The sequence below is a fragment of the Salmo trutta genome, chromosome 13 (assembly GCF_901001165.1).
Source record: "Salmo trutta chromosome 13, fSalTru1.1, whole genome shotgun sequence".
Lineage (NCBI taxonomy): Eukaryota > Metazoa > Chordata > Actinopteri > Salmoniformes > Salmonidae > Salmo > Salmo trutta.
In genome coordinates, this window is record NC_042969.1 from 80,640,025 (window position 1) to 80,651,778 (window position 11,754).

Below are 11,754 nucleotides of genomic sequence, written 5' to 3' on the forward strand. Positions count from 1 at the left end.
ACTAACAGGGTGTGATTGTAGTAAGCAGTACACTAACAGGGAGTGATTGTAGTAAGCAGTACACTAACAGGGAGTGATTGTAGTAAGCAGTGCACTAACAGGGAGTGATTGTAGTAAGCAGTACACTAACAGGGAGTGATTGTAGTAAGCAGTACACTAAGAGGGTGTGATTGTAGTAAGCAGTACACTAACAGGGAGTGATTGTAGTAAGCAGTGCACTAACAGGGAGTTATTGTAGTAAGCAGTGCACTAACAGGGAGTGATTGTAGTAAGCAGTGCACTAACAGGGAGTGATTGTAGTAAGCAGTACACTAACAGGGAGTGATTGTAGTAAGCAGTACACTAACAGGGAGTGATTATAGTAAGCAGTACACTAACAGGGAGTGATTGAAGTAAGCAGTACACTAACAGGGAGTGATTGTAGTAAGCAGTACACTAACAGGGAGTGATTGTAGTAAGCAGTACACTAACAGGGAGTGATTGAAGTAAGCAGTGCACTAACAGGGAGTGATTGTAGTAAGCAGTACACTAACAGGGAGTGATTGTAGTAAGCAGTGCACTAACAGGGAGTGATTGTAGTAAGCAGTACACTAACAGGGAGTGATTGTAGTAAGCAGTACACTAACAGGGAGTGATTGTAGTAAGCAGTGCACTAACAGGGAGTGATTGTAGTAAGCAGTACACTAACAGGGAGTGATTGTAGTAAGCAGTACACTAACAGGGAGTGATTGTAGTAAGCAGTACACTAACAGGGAGTGATTGTAGTAAGCAGTACACTAACAGGGAGTGATTGTAGTAAGCAGTACACTAACAGGGAGTGATTGTAGTAAGCAGTGCACTAACAGGGAGTGATTGTAGTAAGCAGTGCACTAACAGGGAGTGATTGTAGTAAGCAGTACACTAACAGGGAGTGATTGTAGTAAGCAGTGCACTAACAGGGAGTGATTGTAGTAAGCAGTGCACTAACAGGGAGTGATTGTAGTAAGCAGTGCACTAACAGGGAGTGATTGTAGTAAGCAGTGCACTAACAGGGAGTGATTGTAGTAAGCAGTACACTAACAGGGAGTGATTGTAGTAAGCAGTGCACTAACAGGGAGTGATTGTAGTAAGCAGTGCACTAACAGGGAGTGATTGTAGTAAGCAGTACACTAACAGGGAGTGATTGTAGTAAGCAGTGCACTAACAGGGAGTGATTGAAGTAAGCAGTGCACTAACAGGGAGTGATTGTAGTAAGCAGTGCACTAACAGGGAGTGATTGTAGTAAGCAGTACACTAACAGGGAGTGATTGTAGTAAGCAGTACAGGGAGTGGTTGTAGTAAGCAGTGCACTAACAGGGAGTGATTGTAGTAAGCAGTACACTAACAGGGAGTGATTGTAGTAAGCAGTACACTAACAGGGAGTGATTGTAGTAAGCAGTGCACTAACAGGGAGTGATTGTAGTAAGCAGTGCACTAACAGGGAGTGATTGTAGTAAGCAGTGCACTAACAGGGAGTGATTGTAGTAAGCAGTACACTAACAGGGAGTGATTGTAGTAAGCAGTACACTAACGGGAGTGATTGTAGTAAGCAGTACACTAACAGGGAGTGATTGTAGTAAGCAGTGCACTAACAGGGAGTGATTGTAGTAAGCAGTGCACTAACAGGGAGTGATTGTAGTAAGCAGTACACTAACAGGGAGTGATTGTAGTAAGCAGTACAGGGAGTGATTGTAGTAAGCAGTACACTAACAGGGAGTGATTGTAGTAAGCAGTACACTAACAGGGAGTGATTGTAGTAAGCAGTACAGGGAGTGATTGTAGTAAGCAGTGCACTAACAGGGAGTGATTGTAGTAAGCAGTACACTAACAGGGAGTGATTGTAGTAAGCAGTACACTAACAGGGAGTGATTGTAGTAAGCAGTGCACTAACAGGGAGTGATTGTAGTAAGCAGTGCACTAACAGGGAGTGATTGTAGTAAGCAGTGCACTAACAGGGAGTGATTGTAGTAAGCAGTACACTAACAGGGAGTGATTGTAGTAAGCAGTACACTAAGAGGGTGTGATTGTAGTAAGCAGTACACTAACAGGGATGATTGTAGTAAGCAGTGCACTAACAGGGAGTGATTGTAGTAAGCAGTGCACTAACAGGGAGTGATTGTAGTAAGCAGTGCACTAACAGGGAGTGATTGTAGTAAGCAGTACACTAACAGGGAGTGATTGTAGTAAGCAGTACACTAACAGGGAGTGATTGTAGTAAGCAGTACACTAACAGGGAGTGATTGAAGTAAGCAGTGCACTACAGGGAGTGATTGAAGTAAGCAGTGCACTAACAGGGAGTGATTGTAGTAAGCAGTGCACTAACAGGGAGTGATTGTAGTAAGCAGTACACTAACAGGGAGTGATTGTAGTAAGCAGTGCACTAACAGGGAGTGATTGTAGTAAGCAGTGCACTAACAGGGAGTGATTGTAGTAAGCAGTACACTAACAGGGGAGTGATTGTAGTAAGCAGTGCACTAACAGGGAGTGATTGTAGTAAGCAGTACACTAACAGGGAGTGATTGTAGTAAGCAGTACACTAACAGGGAGTGATTGTAGTAAGCAGTACACTAACAGGGAGTGATTGTAGTAAGCAGTGCACTAACAGGGAGTGATTGTAGTAAGCAGTGCACTAACAGGGTGTGATTGTAGTAAGCAGTACACTAACAGGGAGTGATTGTAGTAAGCAGTACACTAACAGGGAGTGATTGTAGTAAGCAGTGCACTAACAGGGAGTGATTGTAGTAAGCAGTGCACTAACAGGGAGTGATTGTAGTAAGCAGTGCACTAACAGGGAGTGATTGTAGTAAGCAGTGCACTAACAGGGAGTGATTGTAGTAAGCAGTACACTAACAGGGAGTGATTGTAGTAAGCAGTACACTAACAGGGAGTGATTGTAGTAAGCAGTGCACTAACAGGGAGTGATTGTAGTAAGCAGTGCACTAACAGGGAGTGATTGTGGTAAGCAGTGCACTAACAGGGAGTTATTGTAGTAAGCAGTGCACTAACAGGGAGTGATTGTAGTAAGCAGTGCACTAACAGGGAGTGATTGTAGTAAGCAGTACACTAACAGGGAGTGATTGTAGTAAGCAGTACAGGGAGTGGTTGTAGTAAGCATTGCACTAACAGGGAGTGATTGTAGTAAGCAGTACACTAACAGGGAGTGATTGTAGTAAGCAGTACACTAACAGGGAGTGATTGTAGTAAGCAGTGCACTAACAGGGAGTGATTGTAGTAAGCAGTGCACTAACAGGGAGTGATTGTAGTAAGCAGTGCACTAACAGGGAGTGATTGTAGTAAGCAGTACACTAACAGGGAGTGATTGTAGTAAGCAGTACACTAACAGGGAGTGATTGTAGTAAGCAGTACACTAACAGGGAGTGATTGTAGTAAGCAGTGCACTAACAGGGAGTGATTGTAGTAAGCAGTGCACTAACAGGGAGTGATTGTAGTAAGCAGTACACTAACAGGGAGTGATTGTAGTAAGCAGTACAGGGAGTGATTGTAGTAAGCAGTACACTAACAGGGAGTGATTGTAGTAAGCAGTACACTAACAGGGAGTGATTGTAGTAAGCAGTACAGGGAGTGGTTGTAGTAAGCATTGCACTAACAGGGAGTGATTGTAGTAAGCAGTACACTAACAGGGAGTGATTGTAGTAAGCAGTACACTAACAGGGAGTGATTGTAGTAAGCAGTGCACTAACAGGGAGTGATTGTAGTAAGCAGTGCACTAACAGGGAGTGATTGTAGTAAGCAGTGCACTAACAGGGAGTGATTGTAGTAAGCAGTACACTAACAGGGAGTGATTGTAGTAAGCAGTACACTAACAGGGAGTGATTGTAGTAAGCAGTACACTAACAGGGAGTGATTGTAGTAAGCAGTGCACTAACAGGGAGTGATTGTAGTAAGCAGTGCACTAACAGGGAGTGATTGTAGTAAGCAGTGCACTAACAGGGAGTGATTGTAGTAAGCAGTACACTAACAGGGAGTGATTGTAGTAAGCAGTGCACTAACAGGGAGTGATTGTAGTAAGCAGTGCACTAACAGGGAGTGATTGTAGTAAGCAGTACACTAACAGGGAGTGATTGTAGTAAGCAGTGCACTAACAGGGAGTGATTGAAGTAAGCAGTGCACTAACAGGGAGTGATTGTAGTAAGCAGTGCACTAACAGGGAGTGATTGTAGTAAGCAGTACAGGGAGTGATTGTAGTAAGCAGTACAGGGAGTGGTTGTAGTAAGCAGTGCACTAACAGGGAGTGATTGTAGTAAGCAGTACACTAACAGGGAGTGATTGTAGTAAGCAGTACACTAACAGGGAGTGATTGTAGTAAGCAGTGCACTAACAGGGAGTGATTGTAGTAAGCAGTGCACTAACAGGGAGTGATTGTAGTAAGCAGTGCACTAACAGGGAGTGATTGTAGTAAGCAGTACACTAACAGGGAGTGATTGTAGTAAGCAGTACACTAACAGGGAGTGATTGTAGTAAGCAGTACACTAACAGGGAGTGATTGTAGTAAGCAGTGCACTAACAGGGAGTGATTGTAGTAAGCAGTGCACTAACAGGGAGTGATTGTAGTAAGCAGTACACTAACAGGGAGTGATTGTAGTAAGCAGTACAGGGAGTGATTGTAGTAAGCAGTACACTAACAGGGAGTGATTGTAGTAAGCAGTACACTAACAGGGAGTGATTGTAGTAAGCAGTACAGGGAGTGATTGTAGTAAGCAGTGCACTAACAGGGAGTGATTGTAGTAAGCAGTACACTAACAGGGAGTGATTGTAGTAAGCAGTACACTAACAGGGAGTGATTGTAGTAAGCAGTGCACTAACAGGGAGTGATTGTAGTAAGCAGTGCACTAACAGGAGTGATTGTAGTAAGCAGTGCACTAACAGGGAGTGATTGTAGTAAGCAGTACACTAACAGGGAGTGATTGTAGTAAGCAGTACACTAAGAGGGTGTGATTGTAGTAAGCAGTACACTAACAGGGAGTGATTGTAGTAAGCAGTGCACTAACAGGGAGTGATTGTAGTAAGCAGTGCACTAACAGGGAGTGATTGTAGTAAGCAGTGCACTAACAGGGAGTGATTGTAGTAAGCAGTACACTAACAGGGAGTGATTGTAGTAAGCAGTACACTAACAGGGAGTGATTGTAGTAAGCAGTACACTAACAGGGAGTGATTGTAGTAAGCAGTGCACTAACAGGGAGTGATTGAAGTAAGCAGTGCACTAACAGGGAGTGATTGAAGTAAGCAGTGCAATAACAGGGAGTGATTGTAGTAAGCAGTGCACTAACAGGGAGTGATTGAAGTAAGCAGTGCACTAACAGGGAGTGATTGAAGTAAGCAGTGCACTAACAGGGAGTGATTGTAGTAAGCAGTGCACTAACAGGGAGTGATTGTAGTAAGCAGTACACTAACAGGGAGTGATTGTAGTAAGCAGTGCACTAACAGGGAGTGATTGTAGTAAGCAGTGCACTAACAGGGAGTGATTGTAGTAAGCAGTACACTAACAGGGAGTGATTGTAGTAAGCAGTGCACTAACAGGGAGTGATTGTAGTAAGCAGTACACTAACAGGGAGTGATTGTAGTAAGCAGTACACTAACAGGGAGTGATTGTAGTAAGCAGTACACTAACAGGGAGTGATTGTAGTAAGCAGTGCACTAACAGGGAGTGATTGTAGTAAGCAGTGCACTAACAGGGTGTGATTGTAGTAAGCAGTACACTAACAGGGAGTGATTGTAGTAAGCAGTACACTAACAGGGAGTGATTGTAGTAAGCAGTGCACTAACAGGAGTGATTGTAGTAAGCAGTGCACTAACAGGGAGTGATTGTAGTAAGCAGTGCACTAACAGGGAGTGATTGTAGTAAGCAGTGCACTAACAGGGAGTGATTGTAGTAAGCAGTACACTAACAGGGAGTGATTGTAGTAAGCAGTACACTAACAGGGAGTGATTGTAGTAAGCAGTGCACTAACAGGGAGTGATTGTAGTAAGCAGTGCACTAAAAGGGAGTGATTGTGGTAAGCAGTGCACTAACAGGGAGTTATTGTAGTAAGCAGTGCACTAACAGGGAGTGATTGTAGTAAGCAGTGCACTAACAGGGAGTGATTGTAGTAAGCAGTACACTAACAGGGAGTGATTGTAGTAAGCAGTACAGGGAGTGGTTGTAGTAAGCATTGCACTAACAGGGAGTGATTGTAGTAAGCAGTACACTAACAGGGAGTGATTGTAGTAAGCAGTACACTAACAGGGAGTGATTGTAGTAAGCAGTGCACTAACAGGGAGTGATTGTAGTAAGCAGTGCACTAACAGGGAGTGATTGTAGTAAGCAGTGCACTAACAGGGAGTGATTGTAGTAAGCAGTACACTAACAGGGAGTGATTGTAGTAAGCAGTACACTAACAGGGAGTGATTGTAGTAAGCAGTACACTAACAGGGGAGTGATTGTAGTAAGCAGTGCCACTAACAGGGAGTGATTGTAGTAAGCAGTACACTAACAGGGAGTGATTGTAGTAAGCAGTAAGGGAGTGATTTAGTAAGCAGTAAGGAGTGATTGTAGTAAGCAGTACACTAACAGGGAGTGATTGTAGTAAGCAGTACACTAACAGGGAGTGATTGTAGTAAGCAGTACATGGAGTGATTGTAGTAAGCAGTTGCACTAACAGGGAGTGATTGTAGTAAGCAGTACACTAACAGGGAGTGATTGTAGTAAGCAGTACACTAACAGGGAGTGATTGTAGTAAGCAGTGCACTAACAGGGAGTGATTGTAGTAAGCAGTGCACTAACAGGGAGTGATTGTAGTAAGCAGTGCACTAACAGGGAGTGATTGTAGTAAGCAGTACACTAACAGGGAGTGATTGTAGTAAGCAGTACACTAAGAGGGTGTGATTGTAGTAAGCAGTACACTAACAGGGAGTGATTGTAGTAAGCAGTGCACTAACAGGGAGTGATTGTAGTAAGCAGTGCACTAACAGGGAGTGATTGTAGTAAGCAGTGCACTAACAGGGAGTGATTGTAGTAAGCAGTACACTAACAGGGAGTGATTGTAGTAAGCAGTACACTAACAGGGAGTGATTGTAGTAAGCAGTACACTAACAGGGAGTGATTGTAGTAAGCAGTGCACTAACAGGGAGTGATTGTAGTAAGCAGTGCACTAACAGGGAGTGATTGTAGTAAGCAGTGCACTAACAGGGAGTGATTGTAGTAAGCAGTGCACTAACAGGGAGTGATTGAAGTAAGCAGTGCACTAACAGGGAGTGATTGAAGTAAGCAGTGCACTAACAGGGAGTGATTGTAGTAAGCAGTGCACTAACAGGGAGTGATTGAAGTAAGCAGTGCACTAACAGGGAGTGATTGAAGTAAGCAGTGCACTAACAGGGAGTGATTGTAGTAAGCAGTGCACTAACAGGGAGTGATTGTAGTAAGCAGTACACTAACAGGGAGTGATTGTAGTAAGCAGTGCACTAACAGGGAGTGATTGTAGTAAGCAGTGCACTAACAGGGAGTGATTGTAGTAAGCAGTACACTAACAGGGAGTGATTGTAGTAAGCAGTGCACTAACAGGGAGTGATTGTAGTAAGCAGTACACTAACAGGGAGTGATTGTAGTAAGCAGTACACTAACAGGGAGTGATTGTAGTAAGCAGTACACTAACAGGGAGTGATTGTAGTAAGCAGTGCACTAACAGGGAGTGATTGTAGTAAGCAGTGCACTAACAGGGTGTGATTGTAGTAAGCAGTACACTAACAGGGAGTGATTGTAGTAAGCAGTACACTAACAGGGAGTGATTGTAGTAAGCAGTGCACTAACAGGGAGTGATTGTAGTAAGCAGTGCACTAACAGGGAGTGATTGTAGTAAGCAGTGCACTAACAGGGAGTGATTGTAGTAAGCAGTGCACTAACAGGGAGTGATTGTAGTAAGCAGTACACTAACAGGGAGTGATTGTAGTAAGCAGTACACTAACAGGGAGTGATTGTAGTAAGCAGTGCACTAACAGGGAGTGATTGTAGTAAGCAGTGCACTAACAGGGAGTGATTGTGGTAAGCAGTGCACTAACAGGGAGTGATTGTAGTAAGCAGTACACTAACAGGGAGTGATTGTAGTAAGCAGTGCACTAACAGGGAGTGATTGAAGTAAGCAGTGCACTAACAGGGAGTGATTGTAGTAAGCAGTGCACTAACAGGGAGTGATTGTAGTAAGCAGTGCACTAACAGGGAGTGATTGTAGTAAGCAGTACACTAACAGGGAGTGATTGTAGTAAGCAGTACAGGGAGTGATTGTAGTAAGCAGTGCACTAACAGGGAGTGATTGTAGTAAGCAGTACACTAACAGGGAGTGATTGTAGTAAGCAGTACACTAACAGGGAGTGATTGTAGTAAGCAGTGCACTAACAGGGAGTGATTGTAGTAAGCAGTACACTAACAGGGAGTGCTTGTAGTAAGCAGTACACTAACAGGGAGTGATTGTAGTAAGCAGTGCACTAACAGGGAGTGATTGTAGTAAGCAGTACACTAACAGGGAGTGATTGTAGTAAGCAGTGCACTAACAGGGAGTGATTGAAGTAAGCAGTGCACTAACAGGGAGTGATTGTAGTAAGCAGTGCACTAACAGGGAGTGATTGTAGTAAGCAGTGCACTAACAGGGAGTGATTGTAGTAAGCAGTACACTAACAGGGAGTGATTGTAGTAAGCAGTACAGGGAGTGGTTGTAGTAAGCAGTGCACTAACAGGGAGTGATTGTAGTAAGCAGTGCACTAACAGGGAGTGATTGTAGTAAGCAGTGCACTAACAGGGAGTGATTGTAGTAAGCAGTACACTAACAGGGAGTGATTGTAGTAAGCAGTGCACTAACAGGGAGTGATTGTAGTAAGCAGTGCACTAACAGGGAGTGATTGTAGTAAGCAGTACACTAACAGGGAGTGATTGTAGTAAGCAGTACAGGGAGTGATGTAGTAAGCAGTACACTAACAGGGAGTGATTGTAGTAAGCAGTACACTAACAGGGAGTGATTGTAGTAAGCAGTACAGGGAGTGATTGTAGTAAGCAGTGCACTAACAGGGAGTGATTGTAGTAAGCAGTACACTAACAGGGAGTGATTGTAGTAAGCAGTACACTAACAGGGAGTGATTGTAGTAAGCAGTGCACTAACAGGGAGTGATTGTAGTAAGCAGTGCACTAACAGGGAGTGATTGTAGTAAGCAGTGCACTAACAGGGAGTGATTGTAGTAAGCAGTACACTAACAGGGAGTGATTGTAGTAAGCAGTACACTAACAGGGAGTGATTGTAGTAAGCAGTGCACTAACAGGGAGTGATTGTAGTAAGCAGTGCACTAACAGGGAGTGATTGTAGTAAGCAGTACACTAACAGGGAGTGATTGTAGTAAGCAGTGCACTAACAGGGAGTGATTGTAGTAAGCAGTACACTAACAGGGAGTGATTGTAGTAAGCAGTACACTAACAGGGAGTGATTGTAGTAAGCAGTGCACTAACAGGGAGTGATTGAAGTAAGCAGTGCACTAACAGGGAGTGATTGTAGTAAGCAGTGCACTAACAGGGAGTGATTGTAGTAAGCAGTGCACTAACAGGGAGTGATTGTAGTAAGCAGTACACTAACAGGGAGTGATTGTAGTAAGCAGTACAGGGAGTGGTTGTAGTAAGCAGTGCACTAACAGGGAGTGATTGTAGTAAGCAGTACACTAACAGGGAGTGATTGTAGTAAGCAGTACACTAACAGGGAGTGATTGTAGTAAGCAGTGCACTAACAGGGAGTGATTGTAGTAAGCAGTGCACTAACAGGGAGTGATTGTAGTAAGCAGTGCACTAACAGGGAGTGATTGTAGTAAGCAGTACACTAACAGGGAGTGATTGTAGTAAGCAGTACACTAACAGGGAGTGATTGTAGTAAGCAGTACACTAACAGGGAGTGATTGTAGTAAGCAGTGCACTAACAGGGAGTGATTGTAGTAAGCAGTGCACTAACAGGGAGTGATTGTAGTAAGCAGTACACTAACAGGGAGTGATTGTAGTAAGCAGTACAGGGAGTGATTGTAGTAAGCAGTACACTAACAGGGAGTGATTGTAGTAAGCAGTACACTAACAGGGAGTGATTGTAGTAAGCAGTACAGGGAGTGATTGTAGTAAGCAGTGCACTAACAGGGAGTGATTGTAGTAAGCAGTACACTAACAGGGAGTGATTGTAGTAAGCAGTACACTAACAGGGAGTGATTGTAGTAAGCAGTGCACTAACAGGGAGTGATTGTAGTAAGCAGTACACTAACAGGGAGTGATTGTAGTAAGCAGTACACTAACAGGGAGTGATTATAGTAAGCAGTACACTAACAGGGAGTGATTGAAGTAAGCAGTACACTAACAGGGAGTGATTGTAGTAAGCAGTACACTAACAGGGAGTGATTGTAGTAAGCAGTACACTAACAGGGAGTGATTGAAGTAAGCAGTGCACTAACAGGGAGTGATTGTAGTAAGCAGTACACTAACAGGGAGTGATTGTAGTTAGCAGTGCACTAACAGGGAGTGATTGTAGTAAGCAGTACACTAACAGGGAGTGATTGTAGTAAGCAGTACACTAACAGGGAGTGATTGTAGTAAGCAGTGCACTAACAGGGAGTGATTGTAGTAAGCAGTACACTAACAGGGAGTGATTGTAGTAAGCAGTACACTAACAGGGAGTGATTGTAGTAAGCAGTACACTAACAGGGAGTGATTGTAGTAAGCAGTACACTAACAGGGAGTGATTGTAGTAAGCAGTACACTAACAGGGAGTGATTGTAGTAAGCAGTGCACTAACAGGGAGTGATTGTAGTAAGCAGTGCACTAACAGGGAGTGATTGAAGTAAGCAGTACACTAACAGGGAGTGATTGTAGTAAGCAGTGCACTAACAGGGAGTGATTGTAGTAAGCAGTGCACTAACAGGGAGTGATTGTAGTAAGCAGTGCACTAACAGGGAGTGATTGTAGTAAGCAGTGCACTAACAGGGAGTGATTGTAGTAAGCAGTACACTAACAGGGAGTGATTGTAGTAAGCAGTGCACTAACAGGGAGTGATTGTAGTAAGCAGTGCACTAACAGGGAGTGATTGTAGTAAGCAGTACACTAACAGGGAGTGATTGTAGTAAGCAGTGCACTAACAGGGAGTGATTGAAGTAAGCAGTGCACTAACAGGGAGTGATTGTAGTAAGCAATGCACTAACAGGGAGTGATTGTAGTAAGCAGTGCACTAACAGGGAGTGATTGTAGTAAGCAGTATTCTAACAGGGAGTGATTGTAGTAAGCAGTACAGGGAGTGGTTGTAGTAAGCAGTGCACTAACAGGGAGTGATTGTAGTAAGCAGTACACTAACAGGGAGTGATTGTAGTAAGCAGTACACTAACAGGGAGTGATTGTAGTAAGCAGTGCACTAACAGGGAGTGATTGTAGTAAGCAGTGCACTAACAGGGAGTGATTGTAGTAAGCAGTGCACTAACAGGGAGTGATTGTAGTAAGCAGTACACTAACAGGGAGTGATTGTAGTAAGCAGTACACTAACAGGGAGTGATTGTAGTAAGCAGTACACTAACAGGGAGTGATTGTAGTAAGCAGTGCACTAACAGGGAGTGATTGTAGTAAGCAGTGCACTAACAGGGAGTGATTGTAGTAAGCAGTACACTAACAGGGAGTGATTGTAGTAAGCAGTACAGGGAGTGATTGTAGTAAGCAGTACACTAACAGGGAGTGATTGTAGTAAG